The sequence below is a fragment of the Hemiscyllium ocellatum genome, chromosome 23, assembly GCF_020745735.1.
Source record: "Hemiscyllium ocellatum isolate sHemOce1 chromosome 23, sHemOce1.pat.X.cur, whole genome shotgun sequence".
NCBI lineage: Eukaryota > Metazoa > Chordata > Chondrichthyes > Orectolobiformes > Hemiscylliidae > Hemiscyllium > Hemiscyllium ocellatum.
Genome location: NC_083423.1, coordinates 56,049,189 through 56,072,275, shown reverse-complemented (window position 1 = coordinate 56,072,275; position 23,087 = coordinate 56,049,189). Strand labels below are relative to the sequence as shown.

At 39.4% G+C, this 23,087-nt stretch overlaps 1 protein-coding gene across 5 annotated transcripts in view; it reads left to right on the top strand.

The window, feature by feature from the left end:
• Positions 1-23,087, top strand: part of nr2c1 (nuclear receptor subfamily 2, group C, member 1) — a 122,133-nt gene that overhangs the window by 2,658 nt on the left and 96,388 nt on the right. For 4 of the 5 annotated variants that reach the window (XM_060843045.1, XM_060843044.1, XM_060843041.1 and 1 more), the window contains exon 2: positions 2,227-2,343. The exons of the other annotated variant lie outside the window; for it this stretch is intronic. The gene's annotated coding sequence lies outside the window, so the exon portion shown is untranslated. The remainder of the gene's footprint in view (positions 1-2,226; positions 2,344-23,087) is intronic. 5 annotated transcript variants of the gene reach the window in all.

Below are 23,087 nucleotides of genomic sequence, written 5' to 3'. Positions count from 1 at the left end.
GCAAGGAAGTCCTCAGCTAGCATATCATCCCAGGTTCAAAGATCTCTTCAGACCAGCAGAACCAGCTAATGTATGCAGACTGTGAATATCAGTGCTGGCTGCAGTGTTGCTGAGCACGAGCAGTGGATTGAGACCTCTGATAACCTGAAGCTTCAGTTATTTTTATCTAAATGTGTTGATGTGTCCACTCTTGGAACGTGATCTAGCTGTTGTTGGAGTCTGCAATTAGTGACCTTCACACTGACACTTGTAATATTGGCCCATCTTAAGCGTCTTTCTGCTTGCCAAAGTTCTTCAACATAGTATCACCTCCCAAATCCACGCAGTCCTTCCAGGAACTTCACATTTGAACAAACCTAATCTCAGCATATCACAGCATGAAAAAGCCTTTATCAAAGTCATAAATGCCGTTGTGTGTGACCGACATTGGTAAACTTTCCTTCCCTTGCCCTTGTTGATCTCACTGCACACACCTCAGTGCTGCTCATTCAGCTGGATGGAACTGCACTTGCCTTGTTCTGTTGATGCAAGATCTGTTCAATTTGTCTGCCATTTATGTGTTTTGATTTGTTAGTTCCCTGGACATGCTCATGAGAGAACCAGTGTTTGCTTGTAGAAACTCACTATTTTAATATTTCAAGCTTTTTCTTGTACTCTTTAAGTTCTCCCTCCTTATTAATGTTTTAGTCATTTTTTTTATATTCTATCCAATCTTCTGACTTGCCACTGATATTTCTCTCATTTTGATCCTGCCTTTAACTCAGTTAGCCGTGAAAGATGTGAGTTCTCTTGAAATGTCTCGTTCACTGGTTTGTTCTTTAATTGAGTATTCTGAAATATCTGCTTGAATGGTTGCCACTGCATTGCTATTGACCTTTTCTGTAACCCAATTTCTCAGTTCCCATTCTTAGTGTCCTCATTGCCCTTAGTTAAGTTTTTAAAGTACCCAGTCTTAGATCCACACTTCTCTTCCTCACTGCAGTTGATATCTAGTCATTTAATAATCATTGTTACCTAGAGGCACCGACACCTCAAGGTCAATAATTAATCCTGTCTCTTCGAACATTACCAATTCTCATATAAATTGTTGTCTGACTATGAAATGTGTTCAAAACATGCTGCACTAACAAACTCCCAAAAATTCTCCATAAAGTCATCTTTGCAGAATTATGTGCTTTTGTTTTCATGAATATTAACCTGATCATTTTTGTTTTTTATTGGAGTATTATCCATAAATGCACAATAGTCAGATTCAGGCATTGTTCACACATGCTGGAAGAAAGACATGTATTTCAATATTTCATTTACAACAACAGAGCAGCTTGATTGTTTAATAGCTGGTGAATGCTTTTGAAGTGTCTATTGTAGGAAATGTGATAGCCATCATGCACTTAACAAGTTACTACAAATCTTGTTCCTGGCTAGTAAGCAACAAGATTGTTTAATGTCCAACTGTGTGGCATTCCCTCAGTGTTGCATTGTGCCAATCTTTGCCATCCTCTACCATTGTCTCTTTCATTTTAAAAAGGCTGAATACGACCAAACTGAAAAGGCAGAATATAATACAGTATAATGAAAGTTAAAATGAAAAATGCTAGTTAAAATGTGGGCAGCAGAGTTTTGAATGAGCTTAGGTTATGTAGGATGGAAGATGGGTGACCATCCAGAGGAGAATGGGAATCTATGGTTTAGAGTTTCTTTAGAAAATGAGCTGAAACAAGTGGAACTGTTATTGACATGTGTAAGTGGAGGGTGAACTGTGGTTGGAAGTTCATCTTGAAGGCAGAGTCAATACCATTGTTACAAATTTGTTATAGCTGCTAACTGTTGTCAGAGATTGAGTTCCTAACTAGAAAGCAGGGTTGACAGTGGGGCTCAAGATGACCATGTTGGTCTTCTCAATATTTTGTTGGAAATTTCTGTTCACCTCATGCACAGCCAACAGCCAGCAATGTGACAAATCCAAGGCAGTGGTTGTAGTGCAAGTTTTGACCACTTATTTGGGGATCAGTTTTAAGTGAGTGACTTCAAAAATATTTTTGAGTTCATGTGGAAGTTACTTTCAAGGCCAAAATTTGTTGCCCATCCATAATCGCCCTTGACAAATAGTTGGGAACCATTACCTTTAACTGCTATAGTCTATATGCTGTAGGTACACATACAATGCTGCTAGGAATGAATTTGCAGGTTTTTTGATTCCATTGTTTTCTCCCTTGCTTCTCTTAGCAATCTGAAATGGGAACGATTAAACCGTAGAGGGATTTGAACACAACGAAGGTTGTGGACTTCTTTGTTCTTGATGGTATTGTGTACCCACGTTTTGTTGGAGCTGCACTCATCCAGGTAAATTGAGATAATTCCATCACACTCCTGATTTGAGCCTTGTTGAAGGTGGACGCGCTTTGTGGAGTCTCGGGTTCTGATATGCTGTTGTAGCCACGGTATTTGTATAGCTCTTCCAATTAGGTTTCTGGTTAATGATGAACTTGGGTTGTTGGTACCCTTAAATGCCAAGGAAAGGTCAGGCTCTCTTATTGGAGATGATTGTAACTTGGCAATGATAATTGCTTGGCTTGCCTACCACTTATCACCCCCATGTCCAGATGATTTCTTTCTGATGAATTGAGAATAGAACTAAACATTACGATTATCAATCAGTGCCTCCACTTTGACCCTATGAAGGATGGAACATCATTATTGAAGTGAATAATAGTTGTTGACCTTAAAGATTTCACCTAGATGAACTCCTGCAGTAATGTCCTAGAATCAGACATAATTGCTGGAGACCAATCTTTGTTTCTCGTGCTGCATTGGCTTTAATTTTACTAGATTTTCTTGATGCCACATTGAACCAAATGCTGCCTTGAGGTCAAGGGCAGTCACTCACTCACTCACTCACCCTGTAATTCAGTTCTTTTGTCCATATTTGGACAAGGTGTAGTGTGTGCTCCAGGCAAACGTTGACCTGAGACTGCTAAGTAGTTATTTGTCAGTGCCAGTTAGTAGCACTGTTGACAATTCCTTTTGTGCTTTGCTGATGCTTGAAAGTACGCTGGTGTGTAATTAGTTGGATTGAGTTTGTCCCCTCTTTTATAGATGGATGTAACTTGGCAATTATCCACTTTCTTCTTATCCGCCTCAGTCAAAGCAAAATGCTCAGAAACACAGTATGGCTTTACCTCCTTCATCTTTATTCCAGGGCCTGGAATGGGAGAGAGCAATCGCCCATGTGCACAGAGACATCAGTTCACGATCTTCTCTGGAATAGCAATTTCTTAATGAAGTATATAGTAATTTTACAGGGAAGAATATCGAGATAAGGCAACATAATATTGATTGGATGACCATTACAATCAGTGAGCATCAACAGTAAAGATTAAGCCATCTGCTGTTACACAATAAATGTTCTTGACCTTAACTGGCTTCACATAATGAATACTTTTCACCTTCATAAACTAACCGTACAAATTGAATGCTTCCAATATTGTTAAATGGCTCTACGTAATGAATGCTTTTCCACCTTTTTAATCCATTACCCATTGTTAACTAAGTTCTTATTTGATCTGAGTCATGGTCAGCCGAACCTCTTTCATAAAACTCAAAACTTTTCCCCTACCTGCTCATGCCCAATACACATTGTCAAGGTAGATGCCAATCTTGTGGGTCTACTGGAACTCTTTGAATAAGACAAGCTAGTTCTGGATCATATCTTCACTGTTATAGCATAGATGCTAGTTTGTGTGAGTAAGAATTACAGATGAGTAAATTTAACTGAGTTATTCAAGCAGTAAAGGTGCATTTATATGTATCTGCATGATAGTTAGTGGTTAATTTCAGAAAATCGTACTATTCTATGTACCTGATCTTTGCGTTTTAGGACAAAATGCTAAAAAAAACTTTATCAAACCCAGAAAATAAGACTGATTAATTGCTGCACTTTTATTATTCAGGATATTTGAGAATATTCAAATACTGTTATGACATTTTCAGTTGAATGAATTTATGAAAGTGACGTTCATAAATATCACCAAATTAAGAATTTTGACCCTGTATTTTATATATTTTTAAAAGTCTTCAATTCAAGTCTGAAGTTCCACCTGTGTAGATCCAGAACAAGGGAGTATATACCTAAGGTAGTCACCCACCGATCCAATAAGGAATTATTCTCTTAACGCAGCATTTGCTGCTAGTAGAGTGGTTAAAGCAGGTAGTAGTGACATATTTTGATACATGCCGAAGAGTAATAGAGGAGCAAGAGAAAGGGAAGGTAATTATTTGAGGGATGAGGTGGCTAAGATAGAATATGAACTCTGCAATAGATCAGTTGTGGTGAATGGTGTGCTTCTGTACCGTAGCTTGCAAAATCCTTTTTGTGCTTGGCTGATCATTCTGGTTTTCTTTTTATTCAATTTAAGAATGCTGGAAAGGGAGGCAATGGCACAGTGATAATGTCACTGGGCTAGGAATCTAGGACCATAGATTGGCGGCATGGGTTTGAATCTCACCGTCTCAGATAGTGAAACATGAACTCAATAAAATCTGCAATGAAGAACTTTCCTTAAGGTGACCATGTAACCATTGTCAATTATCGTAAAAACCCATCCTTTAGGGAAAGCGATCTGTTGTCCTTGACTGGCCTACTTGTGACTCCAGATCAATAGAAAAGTAGTTGATGGGCAGTAAATGTTGGCCTAGCTAATGATGTCCACATCACATGGACAAATTGTATTCCCCCTAGAAGTCCTAAATGAGAAATTAAGTGTGTTTTTCAATGTAGTTTCAATTTAATATTGATCAATATTGGACTCTGTTGTATTTTATGAGGATCAGATACTTGGAGCTTTAATATGACTCAGTCCATGAGTTTGCAAAGATTTTGATTTTAATTTGAACACTTAGTTTAATTTTTCAAAATGCACTGATTCTTTTTGATTGGAATGATTGTCAAGTTATGGATTATCTAGGAATCCACTTGGCTTCAAACCATGTAAAATTTGTGCAAAATACTTTTTGTTTTGCCACACTTTGCGTTATTTAGTTTATTTTAGCTGCTCCTGCCAGTTGAGTTCCAATTGAATGCATTGCAAAACACAAATTTTTGTGAAGTGCACTGCTTCAGCCATGCTTTGGTGATGGCATGTTCTCACTCCTAAGTCAGAAGGTTGTGTATTTTTACATCTTGAATGGATGGTGAAAGGATCTCATGGCTTTATTTGGTAGTAATCAATGGCATCCATTTTGAATTCCTAACATCCATGTAACTGGAGTATTCCATGAATGTGGAGAGAGATTCAAGTCATTGTTGTACTCAAGTTGAGAAAACCTGCTGCACACCCAGCTGGTTATTTGTTCATGTCTCTGCAGTGTAGCTCTTACAGTTTCTTTGAGCAACTGTTCCAGTCTGTACACTCTCTTTGTACTGCTGGCCTTGCTGTTGTATACTTGTTAGCAGAATGCGGTTGTCCTGTGTGAGCAGAGAAAATCTACGCTCGATGCTTGAGCACTGTCCTTCAGACTACAATTCTAATTGTCAGTGGACACTGAAACCAACTTTCATGCAATGGCACCCAGGCCTGTCTAATATCTCATTTGCAGAACAAAAGAATTGGACCACATTGAAGCCAAACCAACTGAATATGTGATGTAGATCATGCAAACCTTTCAAGAACTTTGTGAATGCTTCGAGTGATACAAGAGTTTTACGAAAAGGATAAATGGCTGTAAATGATATCACTGCCATCAATAAAGATCTGATAAATGATCTAGCAGCAGAAACTGCACTATATGACCGTTCTCAAACCAAGTTATACACTCTGTCCATGCAAAGACATCACATCTCCTCCGCATGAAGAGTTTCAAGGACAACCAGCATGTCAATTTTGTTATCTGGATTCAGACTGTTCACCAAATGAATGTAGCAGACAAAAAAATTAACACTGCATTCCACTCCACAACGACACAGTGGTATACCTTAGCTGCCCATTTGGATCTAGATTTGTAAAGATTTAGGATGCAAAATATTTATGAGAATGTTTGAAGATGAATAGAAACGGTCCTGGTAAAAATTCTTTCCTCAATTGACCACGGTAAAACAGATCTGGTTATAATTATTTGTGGGACAATGCTGCCATGTTTTTTACGTTATAACCATGACTACATTTAAAAGAGCTTCATTGCCCCAAAGTACATTACAGACAATCTATGGTGGTGAAAGATGCTTGTGTAAATTACCTAATTGTGGGTATTACTTTGTTCAATATTGTCGACTTGAAGTCTTCGGAGTACAAATATGCAGATTATTCCCTTGCTAAGGGATGAAATAGAGGAATGTTTTTTAAATTAAAAAGGAAATCTTTTCACAATTTCTCCTCTTCCTACCTAGTTACCCACCTTTAGCCCCACTTCATAGGCTTTATCCTTGTCTTTCCCTTCTGGGCTGTTCTAACCCCGAAGTCAAGAATGTGTTACTGACATACGTTTGTGCAGCTATTTACTTTTCATTCCTTTTAAAGGCCACCTTTGTAACCATGCTTTTCTCTTCTGTTTTCATTTGCTACTGCTAGGCATCTGGTTTTGTTTCGTGGAGTCCCGTACTATGGTTATTTTCATTAACAATGCTAAATCTCTAAGTTGAGCAATTTTCTGATAACAAATTGTTGCACTGATGTAAGGAGGAGGATTTCATGTACCCCAAAAAATTGGTTTGTCCTTGTGAATGTGCAGGCATCCATGTTTCTAGCAGATCCACGTTTTTTTTTGCCTTTAATTTCTGCAAGTCTAGCCAACCTTAGACTGAAATGTTGTGGTTCTGTTCGCCGAGCTGGGAATTTGTGTTGTAGACGTTTCGTCCCTGTCTAGGTGACATCCTCAGTGCTTAGGAGCCTCCTGTGAAGCACTTCTGTGATGTTTCCTCCGGCATTTGTAGTGGTTTGAATCTGCCGCTTCCGGTTGTCAGTTCCAGCTGTCCATTGCAGTGGTCAGTATTGGGTCCAGATCGATGTGCTTATTGATTGAATCTGTGGATGAGTGCCATGCCTCTCAGAATTCCCTGGCTGTTCTCTGTTTGGCTTGTCCTATAATAGTAGTGTTGTCCCAGTCGAATTCATGTTGCTTGTCATCTGCGTGTGTGGCTACTAGGGATAGGTGGTCATGTCGTTTCGTGGCTAGTTGGTGTTCATGGATGCGGATCGTTAGCTGTCTTCCTGTTTGTCCTATGTAGTGTTTTGTGCAGTCCTTGCATGGGATTTTGTACGCTACATTGGTTTTGCTCATGTTGGGTATCAGGTTCTTCGTTCTGGTGAGTTGTTGTCTGAGAGTGGCTGTTGGTTTGTGTGCTGTTATGAGTCCTAGTGGTCGCAGTAGTCTGGCTGTCAGTTCGGAAATGCTCTTGATATGTGGTAGTGTGGCTAGTCCTTTGGGTTGCGGCATGTCCTCGTTCCGTTGTCTAGAGGCATGGCACTCATCCACAGATTCAATCAATAAGCATATCGATCTGGACCCAATACTGACCACTGCAACAGGCAGCTGGAACTGACAACCGGAAGCGGCAGATTCAAACCACTACAAATGCCGGAGGAAACATCATAGAAGTGCTTCACAGGAGGCTCCTAAGCACTGAGGATGTCACCTAGACAGGGGACGAAACGTCTACAACACAAATTCCCAGCTCGGCGAACAGAACCACAAAAACGAGCACCCGAGCTACAAATCTTCTCACAAACTTAGACTGAAATACTTGACTATGCTTTTAGCATGTACGAATTGGATTACAGCCATTAAATTGTCCCTGACTATTCCATTAGTTGGAAATGGGTCACTGGAAATGCTGCATTTGTGATTGTTCTGTGATTTGTACAGGTGAAAGGGTAACTTTTTCAACTTTCCAGTTGGGACAGGTCACTGTATTAGATTGTGCTGATAACAGAGATAACATGAAATGATTATCTTGCTGCATTCCAGTCAGCAACATTTGCTCTATTAAAATAAAACTATGCATGGTGAAAAATCTATTTCTGAAGATATGCTTGCTTATGATTATTAAACACATTGTAGTTGTTTGCAGAATCACAGAACTGTTGCAGCACCAATACAGGTTATTTGACCCATTGTCTGCTACAGTTCTCTCATCATTTCACTTCATGCCTATCTCCTGCTGACTCCCCTTAAAACAGCACATTGTTCCTTTCTAGTCTAATTCCTCTTGAATGCCTCGATTGAACGTGCCTCCACCACACTCAGGTAGTGTATTCCAGACTTCAATCATTTACCAAATGAAAAAGTTTTATTTCCTATTCAACATGAACAATTACAATAATTGATCTATAAAAGATTAAACTTGCTCAAATTTTAAAGTAAATTTAAGCGCAATTGGTGATTATGATATGAGATACACTATTTGTATTTGCCACATTGTAAAGTATGAGTAAGCAAACTTATCCGCTGCTGACTGTAAAACATTATTTTCTTTTGGGCTGATTTTAATGTCAATGTCACTGCTAGTGGCGCAACAGTATGCACGTGCAGAAATTCTGTATGTCCCTGACGAAAGAACAGTTGCTCTAATAGTTGGAAAACATCTTCTTTTACTTTGAGTTCTCTTTTAGCAATGTATCCCACTTAATTAAGTCGCTTGAAACTAATTATCATGGTGTTTGCTATCAATGTCATGTAGTAGATTTTTAACATTTTACCTGTAGTCGAAGTTGATATTGGCCGATCCATAAAAGAAAGCATCCAGTTTTTATGAATTAGAAGAAAAGTTTGTTTTCAGTAATGCAAGGCCCATCTGCAATGTCAGTTAATGCCTCGGCAGTAGATTTAGATGTACCTTTGTGTTTCTGTTTTATGTTTCTTGTGCTGTGTGCCATTATTGTGTAGAATTATCAATGTTTTTCAGTAAGTGGAAAATTGTTGGAGTCAAACTTGATCAAAATCTTTGAATGAAGGTGGCCTGGTCTGCAGTAACTTCTGCTCTCAGTGGCATGCAGTGAAGCAACAAATTTCAGTATGCACATTTCAGGTTGTCATTCTTGCAGATTTGTTTTGTAATATTTGGAATACTTCCTCTGATATTAAATTTGATTTGTTAATTTGACATTACTGGACATACCCCAAAACAGACACAATACAGTTTTCTGTAAGGAAAGAAATGCCAAATTTGTTTTGGATCTTATTCTGCTTTGGACTGCAAACAATTTGGATTGTTTGTGAATTTTACGCTCTTGAAGCTGAGGGCAGAATTGGCATCAAACTGTAAAACATATGCTTTGTGGTTTCTAACACCATCAAGCCTGTCCAATTGAGTTTCATAGCAAGTTAATGTACCGGTTTTTATTTCCCAATCCAAGAGAATTCCTATTGCAGAGTCAGGATATTTTTGTCCATTCACCCCACACAGCCTCTGAAGTTAGGCTGTCTATTTTGTGTTCACCCCTATGGTTAAAGGTTCCCAATTATTCTATTTTGAACCAGGGGAAAATCTATTTTCGCTTTCTCTAGAACATGTATTTCGATTAACTATCTTCAGATCAGTTCTATAGATTTTCATGGTGAAGCATTACTTGAACCTTTTAATTATATAAATATTTATATAACTATGCTAGTTTACAAATGATTTGGAGATGCTGGGTAGCTGATGAAGGAGCAACACTCTGAAAGCTAGTGCTTCCAATTAAACCTGTTGGATTATAACCTGGTGTTGTGATTTTTAACCTAGTTTACAAATTGAGCCACTAGTCTACAACTCAAGTCATTAGAGTGCATATTGCAGATAGTTGCTACTTTGCATCAGTGGTGTAGAAATTATTTAAGGGGTGGTTTGGGACCTGCACAATTAGCTTGTTTTGCGATTGTTGAGTGTTGTATTAGCAGCACTCATCCAGGCCAGTGGAGAATCCAGGCCACTTCTCACTTATACATTGTATAAATAAAAGAAAATAACAAAACTGGCCAAATTGCTTTAAGTGGTTTTCACGATGTGTTGTTCTACAGGCTGAGGTGATGGCTTGTTGGTTTTTTTTGAAGCTGTCGATCAGGGTCACCTTTTCAGTTCACTCAGGCAAAGACAATAATATTTATAACTTAATTTCCTGTATTTTGAGCTTCCAGGAACTGCTTACGGGAAGATAAGCAGGGAGCTTTTAAATTTTTGTGTCGTAGCATCAACAGCCAAACTCATTCTCATTGAAATCACAGTCAAAAACCCAATTTGAGCTCTGACCACTCCCTAACTGACAGATTGACTCATAAAGTTATACAGCACAGAAATAGATCCTTCGGTCCAACTCCTCCACGTCGAACAGACACCCCAATCTGACCTAATCCCATCTCCTGGTGTTTGGCCCATATCCCTCAACTTTTCTTATTAATCTATCCATTCTAATGCCTTTTAAATATTGTAATTGTACCTGCCTCCACCACTTCCTCTGGTAGCACATGCCATATACGCACCGCCCTTTGCATGAGAAAATTACCCTTTTTAAAATCTTTCTCCCCTCACCTTCAATCTATACCCTCAAGTTTTAGATCCCTCACCATAGGAAAAAAACATTGGCTGTTCCCCCAGCCATACCACTCATGATTTTATAAACCTATATAAAGTTACCCATCAGCTTCTGATGCTGCAGGGAAAAGAAGTGCCAGCCTATTCAGCCTTTCCTTATAACTTGAACCTTCCAGTTCCAGCAACATCCTTGTAAATCTTTTCTGCATACTCTCAAAGTTAACGATATCTTTCCAATAGAAGGATGACGCAGTATTCTACAAGTGGCCTCATCAATGTCCTGTACAGGCAACGTGCCATCCCAACTCGTAAATGCAATGTTATGACTAATGAAGGCAAGTGTGCCACCCGCCGCCTTCACCACCTTGTCTACCTATGACTCCATTAAAAGACAAAAAAGTCTGAAAGTCCTGGAACAGTGACCAAATCCAGTTTGTGAGTGAGCTGGTGACTGAAACTCCTGTGATGGTATTGGAAATACATTGATTATACTGTAGTGTTTATGATAGTCAGGTAAATTTGCAAGGCCATGAGCTTTGTTTTTAGTTCAGAAGGAACATGGATCAGGAAATTTTTTGGAAATGCAGTTAAGAAAGCCAGAGTGGAGTGCAGAAGTAAGTTTAGTTTTTCTCTCCAGAAAGGAGGATTGAGGGCAGTTCAGAAAATAAGTTACCCCAGCAGAAGAGTTGTGAAATTTCAAAGTGAGAAGAGTTTGGTTGGAAATACAGGTCATTAGAACCGAAAAAGTTTGTGGAAAAATTCAGAGGCAGATTTGGAAAGGATTCAATGAATTGTCATCATAGTTCACACTGACGAAACTTAAATGACTTAGTTAAGTAGACCCCTGACATGTTGAGATTGGGGAATGATTCCTGTGGATTTGAATTTGTTATGGATATTATCAGGTGACTGAACCGTAGCTATGTGTTTAAATCATTCCAACTGTAACTTGGTTTTAGTTTCATTTAATAAAGTTCAATTCTGTTGTTAAAAGAAAGTCCATGGCTTTGTGTGAATGTTTGTGACTAACTGCCATATTATTGATAGGTTATATATCTATCAAGCCAGATTATATTCTGGTATCTTGTCCACTAGTGACATCAGCTGGGCTCATGACAGTTCTTAGAATTAGAAAACACAGTGAGAAAGTCCACCAAAGATGCATCTGAAGTCTCCTTCCATTTATATGATTGCTTTGTATTTATGGGCGTTCAAGAGACCGAGACGACTAGTAGATTTAGAGAAGTGATTACACAGTAGGATCAGTCAGATAGATGGGTGATTGTCAGGAAAGGTAAGAAGGTAGTTCAGAAGTCTCCTGTGGCTATTCTTCCCTTAAACAGATACTCTATTTTGGGTACTGTTGAAATGGATAGTCTCTGAAAAAAATAGAAGAGACGGTCAGATCTTTTTCACCAAGAATGAATCTTATGTTAGACTGCGTTTAACAAAATTTTAAAAATAATTGTTATACGGGACATTTGATATCAAGGGTATTGACAGGAGGTGGGTAAATCTCTGGCAGGTCTGATCTAATGTAGCCTAGGACTTTATGGCAATTTAGGGAGGAAACTGCAGGGCCCCTTGTAGAAATATTTGTATCATCGATTAAATACAGGTGAGGTGCCAAATGACTGGAGAGTGGCTAATGTTGTGTTTTTGTTTAAGAAGGAATGTAAGGGGAAGCCTGCAAATGATAGATCTGTGAGGCTGACTTCAGTGGTAAATAAGTTGAGGAAGTGCTTCTGAAAGTTACAATTTATGTGCATTTGGAGAGGCAAAGAATGATTAGGGATAGTCAGCATGGCTTTGTGCAAGGGAAATGGTGTCTCACAAACTTGATTTGAGTTTTTTGAGGAAGGAGCCAAGAAGATTGAGGGCAGGGTCATAGACGTTGTTTACTTTAGTGAAGCCTTTGACAAGTTTCTGCATGGTAGACTAATTAGTAAAATTAGATCATATGGGATTCAAGATGAGCTTGCCATTGGATACAAAATTGGCTTTATAGCAGGAGACATTGTGATGGTGAAGGGTTGTTTTTCAGACTGGAGGCCAATGGCCAGCAATGTTCCACAGGGATCGGTGCTGGGTCCATTTCTATCATTTATATAAATTATTTAGATGAAAATATAGAAAACATGATTAGTAAGTTTTCAGATGACATCAAGATTGGTGGTATAGTGGACGGTGAAGAAGGTTGGGTTTAAACTAGCTCAGCAAGGGGAAGGGAACTGGAGGTGTAGTTGCAGTGCACAGGAGGATGAGAGTAGGGAGAACAGGAACAGGATTTCAGGGTCACAGGAATGTGCTGGCAGATAGTTTGAAGTGTGTCTACTTCAATGCTAGAAGAATCCAGAATAAGATAGGTGAGCTTGCAGCATGGATAGGTACCTGGGACTTCGATGTTGTGGCCATTTCGGAGACGTGGATAGAGCAGGGTGAGGAATAGATGTTCCAGGGTTTAGATCTTTCATTAAGAACAGGCAATGGTAAAAGAGGGGGAGGCATGGCCTTACTAATCAAGAATAATATAACGGTGGCTGAGAGAACTTTTGATGAGGACACGTTTACTGAGGTCGTGTGGCCTGAGGTTAGAAACAGGAGAGGAGAGGTCACACTGCTTGGAGTTTTTTATAGACCTCCCCAGAGTTCCAGGGAGGCGGAGGAGAGGATTAGCAAAATTATTCTGGGTAGGAGTGAAAGGAATACGTTGGTCATTATGGGGAATTTAATTTCCCCAAAATTGACTGGAAATACTATAACTCTAGTACATCGGGTGGATCAGTTTTTGTCCAATGTGTACGGGCGTGTTTTCTGACACAGTATGCCGAAGGGCCGACAAGAGAGGAGGCCACACCGGATCTGATGCTTGGTAATGAATCAGGCCAGATGTTTGATTTAGTTGTAGGTGAGCACTTTGGAGAGAATGATCATAATTCAGTTACTTTTAGCTTAGCGATGGAAAGGGGTAGGTACATGCCACAGGTCAAGAGTTATTGATGGGGTAAGGGCAATTATAATGCAATTAGGCAAGAATAAGGATGCATAAAATGGGGTAGCAAAATGCAGGGGATGCAGACAGTGGACATGTGGAGCTGGTTTAATTAACAGAGATTGAGTGTCCTTGATAGGTATGTCCTTGTCAGGCAGGGAGAAAGTGATAAGGTAAGGGAACCGTGGTTTACTACAGAACTTGCATCTCTTGTTAAGAAGAAGAAGGAGGCTTATGTGTTGATGGAGGCAAGATAGTTCAGATGAGGCGATGATGAGTTACAGATCAGCTAGGAAGGATTTAAAGAGAGAGTTAAGAAGAACAAAGAGAGGACACGACCAATCTTTAGCAAGTAGAATAAAGGAGAACCCTAAAGCTTTCTATAGGTATGTGAGGAATAAAAGGATGATAAGGGTAGGAATACGGCCAGTCAAAGGCAAAAGTGGGAAGTTGAGTGTGGACCCTGTAGAGATCGGAGAGGTGCTAAATGAACATTTCTCATCGGAAAAGGAGAACGTTGTAGAGGAGAAGAATGAGGTACGAGATATTAGACTAGAAAGGATCGAAGTTAGTTACAAACAGGTGTTATCAATTCTAGAACGAGTGAAAGTAGGTAAGTCCCGTGGGCTGGATGGGATTTATCCGAGGATTCTCTGGGAGGCTAGGGAGGAGATATCAGACCTTTGGCTTTGATATTGAGTCGTCATTGTCTACAGGTTTAGTACTGGAAGACTGGAGGATTGCAAATGTGCCCTTGTTCAAGAAGGGCAGCAGAGATGACCCAGGTAATTATAGACCAGTGAGCCTCACTTCTGTTGTAGGAAAGGTTTTGGAAAGGATTATGAGATAAGATTTATAATCATCTCGCAAACAACAATTTCATTTCAGATAGTCAACATGGTTTCATCAAGAGCAGGTCGTGTCTCACAAACTTCATTGAGTTTTTTGAGAACCTGGTGTCGTGTGATTTTTAACTTTGTCCACCCCAGTCCAACACCAGCATCTCCACATCATTTTTTCACTCAAACGTAGGAAATTAAGGTGACCTTATAGAAATTTATAAAATAATGAGGGGCGTAAATAGGTGAATGGCAGATGTCTTTTCCCTTGGATGGGAGATTACTTTCAAGTGAGAGGAGAAAGATTTAAAGAAATGAAGGGCAATTTTTTTTTCCAAGTGGTTTGTGTGTGAAATGAACTTCCAGACGAAATGGTGGATGAGGGTTCAAGTACAATGTTTGAAAGACATTTTGGTAAATACATGAATAAGAAATGTTTTGAGGGATATGGGCCAAGTGCAGGCCGGTGGGACCAGTTTAGTTTGGGATTACATTCTGTGTGGACGGGTTGAACCAAAGGGTCTGTTTCCGTGCTGATTATAAAATTATCCACAATTTTGTTCCTGTAATTGCAAAACAGATTCTGGACCAAATGCAGTTTCATTCCATCTTCAGTTCTACTGATCTGATTATTGAAGGAGGCGAAACTTGCTAACAGGGGTTAGGACTAGCTGACAGGGAGAAAATATAGTACAGTAAAAGAACAGTACAATACAGGAAAGGCCAAAATGAGTTAAAATATCAGCGAAATACAAATGGAGAAAAATTCACAGCACTAAATTGGATGGACACAAAGAGAAATAGAAAAAGAGAGCGAGAGACATGCACACAGTTAGAGCAGAAAGTCTGTTCCTTCGGCTTCATTCTGGGCCAGTGGTTTTCAACTGGTGCGCTGTGATGAGGTGAGGAATGAGCTGCAAAATTTGTGTTCATGCTTCTGATCTCCCCTGGAGCGCCATGTCTATTATCGAAGGCTGTAGCTGCTAACATTCATCATCATGCATGCGCAGAACGGAAATCCAATTGCTTAAAAAGGCTCTGGACCATTACTGTGGCCAAGTTAAATGGATTGGAGTTACTGATTGAGGCAGTGTGGATGTTTCCTTTAGGCTCCAGCATGATTCAGTTCTCTTTTCCCAGCTCCCCAGTTCTGATTGTTTTCTGACCTTTATGAACTTAAATGTTCTGGCCGCAATGTACAATTATTACAATTTGCTGTTTGATAATCTTAATGATTAACTCATTCCAAGCAAGCTAACCTTAAATTACTTTCAACTCTGGCACTAGATGAAAAGTGGCAAGAATTGAATGAAAACCTTTTACAATTTCAGTTTTGTATAGCATTTATCTGTCGAGAGTTGCATTTCTGATCACTCAGGTGAGAACTGGTCCACGAGAATTCAAAGTAAAAAATGAGGTCTGCAGATGCTGGAGATCACAGCTGCAAATGTGTTGCTGGTCAAAGCACAGCAGGTTAGGCAGCATCTCAGGAATAGAGAATTCGACGTTTCGAGCATAAGCCCTGGATTCCTGATGAAGGGCTTATGCTCGAAACGTCGAATTCTCTATTCCTGAGATGCTGCCTAACCTGCTGTGCTTTGACCAGCAACACATTTGCAGCACGAGAATTCAAAACTTATCACTGGGTAGTAACCTGCATGTCAATTTAATAGTGACCTTTTCAATTTCTAATACAGCAGTTACTGTGCTGCTTCATTTGACAAATTCATTTAAGATCACGTTAAACAGCAAGAGAGTATGCATTCCCAATGCTAACAATAGTACTTGAGATCCTGCACATGCATAGATGCCTCTTCCCTGTCATACCCTGTATTGCCAGAAAGCAGCAGTATTGTTGGCATCACAACATCTGTGAGGTACAAAATATCCTGCTGCAAATGTATATAACATTCAAACAATGCCTTTTCTGAGTGAATATCATTGGTGAAAAATAGCATACACTGTGAAGTCATACTTGTGCATGCATCCCTTAATGTTCCATTGATTCTAATGGTTGAAAATTGACGAGACCCATATCTATCTTTTTGCCTGATCTTCACCACTAGCACGTGCTGGAAATGCAGATTGTACAACTCATTTCACCAATGTGGTGAACAATTAAGGTACCAATCACTTCTAAAATAATTGATCAAAATCCAGATATACACCTAAAGCTCCATTTGGTAAGGGTGGTGTTCTATTTTTGAAAAAAAGTTTAAAGATTTACCAGCATTTCTTGCTCTATATATAGAATCATAGAAAGCACAGAAAATATTCCTTTGGCCAGTCGTATCAGTACCAGTCAAAAACACCTGCTAACTTTCTAATCCCATTTTCTGGCACTTGGCTTACTGCACTGTATGTCTTGACATTCACGAATACATGTTTAAATTTTTTAATATCTGAAGATAAAATCTAATTAGGCATACTGGATTGTGGTAATTGTTTTTGGCTGAGTAATTTATAACATTGAACTGTACCTCACAACAAGGTGCTACAGTGTGCAGGAGTCCACACTAAATTAACAGCTGTAGTAGATTTCTTCCCCAACCAAATCATATTATGGGTTACGCTCATTCCAGAACCATACTGAAGAAGTGCTCCCATTGTTAGGTCTGTCACATTTTCATTGAGACACTAAACCTTTTCAACCTGCTCAACTGAATATAAGGTATCATGTCAGTGTACAGCAAATAGCAACAAAGTTCTAGTAACCTAACCAATATTTTTCTCTCAATCAGAATCTCCCAAATTAAATACCTGAACATTTTATCATAATGCTGTTTGAGTGAAAATGTAAATTGCTGTTCTTAGTCGCTCTGGATTGTGCCATGTACTTCTTTATTTATAGTCATGGCTAATTTAACCACATTTAATTTGCCACCTTGATTTAAAAAAAATCCAAGACTGACAGCCTAAAACTTGGGCAACTTGAACTTTGCTGCTGGCCATATTAAACAGAAGTTATTGCGCTCATGTGGTAATTATTCTTCCTATGCATTCCATGCCCTTTTTCTTCATCAAGTTTTATTAAGGTTCCTTTACAAAGTATATATGAAGACTTTCAGATCGTGCTGTTGGGAATGCATATTCATATTTAAGGACCATGGGGAACTGGAATGTGGAACCTTTTGGACATTCTAAATTGAAATGTTTTTTTATGGGATGTGATTTTTGGGAGTTCTGCTTATTAATTACTGAAGAATCAAAAGTTGAAGTGTATTGTGGTTCATATTTGTTGACAAAAAAGTTAATTGACTGTGGAAAGAATAACTAAGCTTTTAAGAGGGATGAAATGTGTTTTATGGCTTATAAATTTTGGATAAACTGAAGATTGTCTATCAACACCCTCTGAACTGAAGTTAATTTTATTTAAAGGGACAAACCCCCATGAAGCAGGCAGTAAAAATAAAGATCCTGCACAGATCTTTTTCAATAAAGCCTTTTCTGGGAATCTGAGAAAGTTCGAGAAATCAGTATCTTCAATTCCTCTTGCGCTCTGAAAAGTGAACTGTTATTTCCATTCAAAGATCTATGCTGAACTGACTTTCTACCTGAAGTCTGATATGAAGATCTCCCTTTCCAACCTTTCTTTGAACCTTTTCTGACAGTGTAGTTATCCCTCCGTCAAATGTGGAACATATCTGCAACTGTCAGTGTTGTAATCTCAAAGACACGAAATTGACTGAACTATGATAAGTCTTCCCTCTTCCTTACGTCTTTGAATTTGGGTCCTTAGCCATTGGGTTTTTTTTTTGCACCATTTTCCTTTTTTATAAACCTACAATACCTATAGAGTTGCACTGTCTGTCTGTCAAGATTGTGCACATTTGGTATTAAGGGGTTATAGTTTGATTCTGAATGGTAGGTTAGTTGATAACCAGTTTTGTCATCTCGAATAAGCAAATCTATTTTTACAATAAACATTATTGGCAAAGTCTCTTTTGTTTAAGTTAACAGTAATTATAATAAATCAATGATTTTTTTTCAATAAATATTAAAACTTTGGTATTTATCATAGTGTAGTGAGGCTTAATAACCAGTGCACTTGTCCCTTTAAAATTGTAACAATGCTTGATTTGTTCCTAATTTCTTTGTTTATTCTTAGATTCTTGATTTGTGCTGTCATTTTACTCCAGGTATGGGGACGGCAAACACGAGGGGACCCAACTTTAAAGTGAGGGGAGATAGGTATAAGACAGATGTCAGTGATAGTTTCTTTACTCAGAGAGTAGTAAGGGTATGGAATGCTTTGCCTGCAACGGTATTAAATTTGCCAAGTTTAAGTGCATTTAAGTCATCATTGGACAGGCATATGGACATACATGGAATAGAATAGGTGGGATGGGCTTCAGATTAGTATGACAGGGCGGCGCAACATCGAGGGCCAAAGGGCCTGTACTGCGCTCTTCTGTTCTATGTTCTATGTATGTGAGGGCAGAAAAGTCATTAGCCTGAGCTGAAATCAACAATTTTATTATTCAGTAGTCCTAAAGTTACAGAACTGATGGAAAAGTCAGTGTCACTTTTAGTGAGTTAATTCGATGTACTCAAGTTAGCATTGCTCTGAACCTGTACTAAGCTATTTTAAATTAGAAATGCATTTCAATCTGTAAAATTAACACAGTAGAGAGACAAAAATTATATTATGCATGCTTGTTCATTTCTTAAGATAGAACCTGACCTTGAACTCAGTGTTAAATATTGTGCTGTGAGGAAATGCTTCACATTCTTGCTGCAATTATATTCGGTGTTCACACTGGAGTGGGATGTCTGTCTGAAGTTTCTAGCTTTACAAACTATTTGCTTGTTGGGAAAGGGGCATCTGCATAACTTCCAAAGTCCTTATTGGCTAACAATACGATGAAATCATCCTCTTTTAAAAAATGTAACAACTGAGAATATGAATGGCTTTGGACAAGTTTCTGTTTCCCAAAAGGCGGTGAATGTATAGTGAAATTTAACATTGAGTTAAGATTTTCTTGGCATAGAAATGAAGGTCATGCCAAATTAATCAAGATGTGCAGAACTAAAATAGCTTCATTGTCAGTGTAACGTCTGACATATTGTTCTCAGATGACATTGTTAAGTGCAACAGTCATTTGAATTCAAAATAAAGTAGTCATCTAGAAAAGTGAGGGCCTTTGATCCTTATGTACTAGCTCTTGCATGGTTTGATATTTTCCTACTTTGATTATGTAGTGACGATATTTCTGTACTTTCCACACTCCCACCTGTGCCCACTTTGACTCCTCATTCCTGTCCTCCAAACCACCCAGAAAGTCCCCTGAACTATGCATTGCAATTCCAGCGCACTCAGGTTCAATATCAGCCTGCTAAGTGTTTATTTTGTTATGAATGAATCCTGTTCTCCACAATAAGATCAAGAAAAAGTAAATCATCATTGTAGAATTGATCAGTAATTTGACTCCTCAATCCCCTTTTACTGAGTGACGTTACCCTGTCATCACATCCTCTGACCAAACTACTTTGTAGAATTGGAGACATCTTCTCAGGATGGTGCCTTTTCATGTTTCCATGTTAAAGATATCGCCACAAATCTCCCTTTTCAACCTTTCTTTGAACCTTTTCTGACTTGCAATAACTTTCCTCAGTGTAGTTATCCCTCCGTCAAATGTGGTACACGAGAAGATAGTTGTGGTTGTTGGAGGTCAGTCATCTCGTTTCCAGGGCTCCTCTGCAGCAATTCCTCAACAGTGTTGTAGGCCCACCATCTTTGGCTTCATAGTGTATCTTCCCTTGGTCATAAGTTCAGAAGGTGCTAAACGATGTGCAATAATTTGTGACGACTTCGGTACTAAAGCAGCCCATATCTAAATGCAGTAAGACCTGGCCAAGATTTAGGCTTGGATGACAAGTGGCAAGTAAGATTTGCACCAAGCAAATGCCCGACAATGACCATCTCCACTGAGAGACAACCTAACCCACCCCAACACCACCTTCCTCTCTCTTCATGGAATTCCTCCACTGTCAACATTCTGGGGGTTACCATTGACCAGAAACTGAACTAGACTTGCCATGTATATACAACAGTTACAAGAGCAGATCAGAAGTTAGGAGGTACTGCAATGAGTAACTTGCCTCCTAATTCTTCATTTGCCTGGATGAATGCAGCTCTCACAACATTCAAGAAGCTTGACACCATCCAGAACAAAGCCCACATGATTGGCACCACTTCCACAAATAGCCACTCCTTCCACCACCGCCCCTCCATACCAGCAGTGCATACCATCTACAAGATTCACTGTAGAAGATTGTTAGATAACACTGTACAAACCCAGGACCATTTCTATCTAGGAGATAGATAGGACAGCGATATTTGGAATCCCATCAGCTACAAGCTCCTCTCCAAGCCATTCCGCATCCTGATTTGGAAAGTGTTTTTTTCAGTGTTTTTTCAGTGTCATTGGGTCAAAATCCTGCAATTCCCTCCCAAAACACATTGTATGGCTATCTACAGCATGTGGGCTACAGCAGTTCACCACCATCACCAGAAAGACAACTAGGGGTGGGCAATAAATACTGACCTAGCCAGCGATCTTCATATACCACAAGTAAACTTTTAAAGTCTGGGATTCTGTATCAAACAACCCTCTCTATACATTGGCATTTTATTCCCTTCCTCGTCTGTAAGACTTTTTTATTGAGCTCACGTCTCTTTAATTCTCAATTCTGTTTTGTCAATAAACATTTGCATTCTTCATATCATCACTATCAGTGACTTTGAGGGCTGTCTTGTGGTAGGACTTTCCTAGAAATTTGGGCAATGCTGATACTTTATCCACATCTAATGTCTTTCCTTTGCATTACATCCAGCTAGCACAGATGCTGTGTAATCTCGTCAGCGGCACTGTGGCTCAGTGGTTAGCACTGCTGCCTCACGGCGCTAGGCACCTGGGTTCGATTTCAACCTTCGGTGAATGTTTTGTATGGAGTTTGCACATTCTCCCTATGTCTGCGTGGGTTTTCTCTGGATGTTTCGTTTTCCTCCCACAATCCAAAGATGTGCTAGTTAGGTGAATTGGCCAAGCTAAATTACCCATAGTGTTCACGGATATGTAGTTTAGGTGCATTAGCCAGGGGAAAATTGGGTAGTGGAATGGGTCTGGGTAGGCTACTCTTTGGAGGGTCTGTGTGGACTTGTTGGGCCGAAAGGCCTATTTCCACACTGTAGGGATTTTATGATTCGAAATAAATCCAATAGAGAATTCAAGGGTAACATCTTTGCCCAAAAAGTGTTAAACACCTTATTGTCTTCCATGAGTTTTTCCTTCCTACCCAAGTTTAATGCATGTATATCTTTGGTTTCTCTTTCCATCATTTGACATGCCTTTACTGAGAAATAACCAGAATCATGGTGTTAGCTACAATATGGAAGCTATTTTGTTTCTACATTCTCAAACTGCCATATTAACATTAACATTCCTGTGTCAAAATTTCCTCTTGCTTGATGCACACATAACTAGTGCCATTTTCTTTCATTTCCACTAGTATCCAAATTTCAAGATAATTGAGTACTTACAGGTTTAAGTGAGTATTAAAAGATGACTGAGATGGTGAGTTGAAAGACTTCAACTGGAAATGCCTATCTGTGGTATAACCTCTGTACACCATCATACCTGTTAGTTAATTTAGAAGAAAAATAAATGAAAAATCCCCTCCCCAAAGTAAAGTCCAAATGACTGCGACAACTGAATGATGGCACGTCCAGTGAACCAGCTACCTTCTGTATGGTGTTACATTGGTCACCCTCTAGAACATGTGTAGTTCCTACGTTTTATTGGAGATATTGGGGCGGCACGGTGGCACAGTGGTTAGCACTGCTGCCTCACAGCGCCAGGGACCTGGGTTCAATTCCCGCCTCAGGTGACTGACTGTGTGGAGTTTGCACGTTCTCCCCGTGTCTGTGTGGGTTTCCTCCGGGTGCTCCAGTTTCCTCCCACAGTCCAAAGATGTGCGGGTCAGGTGAATTGGCCATGCTAAATTGTCCGTAGTGTCAGGTAAGGGGTATATGTAGGGGTATGGGTGGGTTGTCGCTTCGGCGGGTCGGTGTGGACTTGTTGGGCCGAAGGGCCTGTTTCCACACTGTAAGTAATCTAATCTAATCTAATCATCATCTGCACTCATTGCAATTGCTGTGACTAGTTGCAATACAGGGCTGCTGACTGAGCGAGTAGCCATTTGTTGAGGTGATTCTAGGCTTGTGCTTATTTAATGTTCACGTAGCCAGGAATGCCACCAGCTTCAAGAAAAATTATGTAACTTCTATAACTTGGGGAAATCACGTGGGCATTCCATATGTGCATGGGGAAAGTGGCATGTCAACTGTTGACAGCTGCTTGTGCATCATGTGCTCCATACTCCACATGCCTCACCTACCTCTGCACGCACCATGCTCTGCTCATCAGATCAAGCTGGCAACCATTTTGTGCACAGCACATTTCCACAGCTAGAGTGAGGAGTGTTTATAAAAATTGCAGTTTGCACAAGCTTTCCTGAAACTAGTTGCACGGCAGAAATCAGAAGAGTCATACTTAGATGTAAACAGAGGGCAGTGTGCCTTATTCTAGATATCTTTGTTCAGATGGATCAAAAATTGTCATAACTGGTAGGATGAGTACTTGAGAGTTACAATAACATTTTATAATGTGTAATGAATTGCCTAAACAGAGTTTGATGCACTTCTTAGAATGATCAATGAAGATAATCCAGACAAAAACAGTCTGTGTGAATG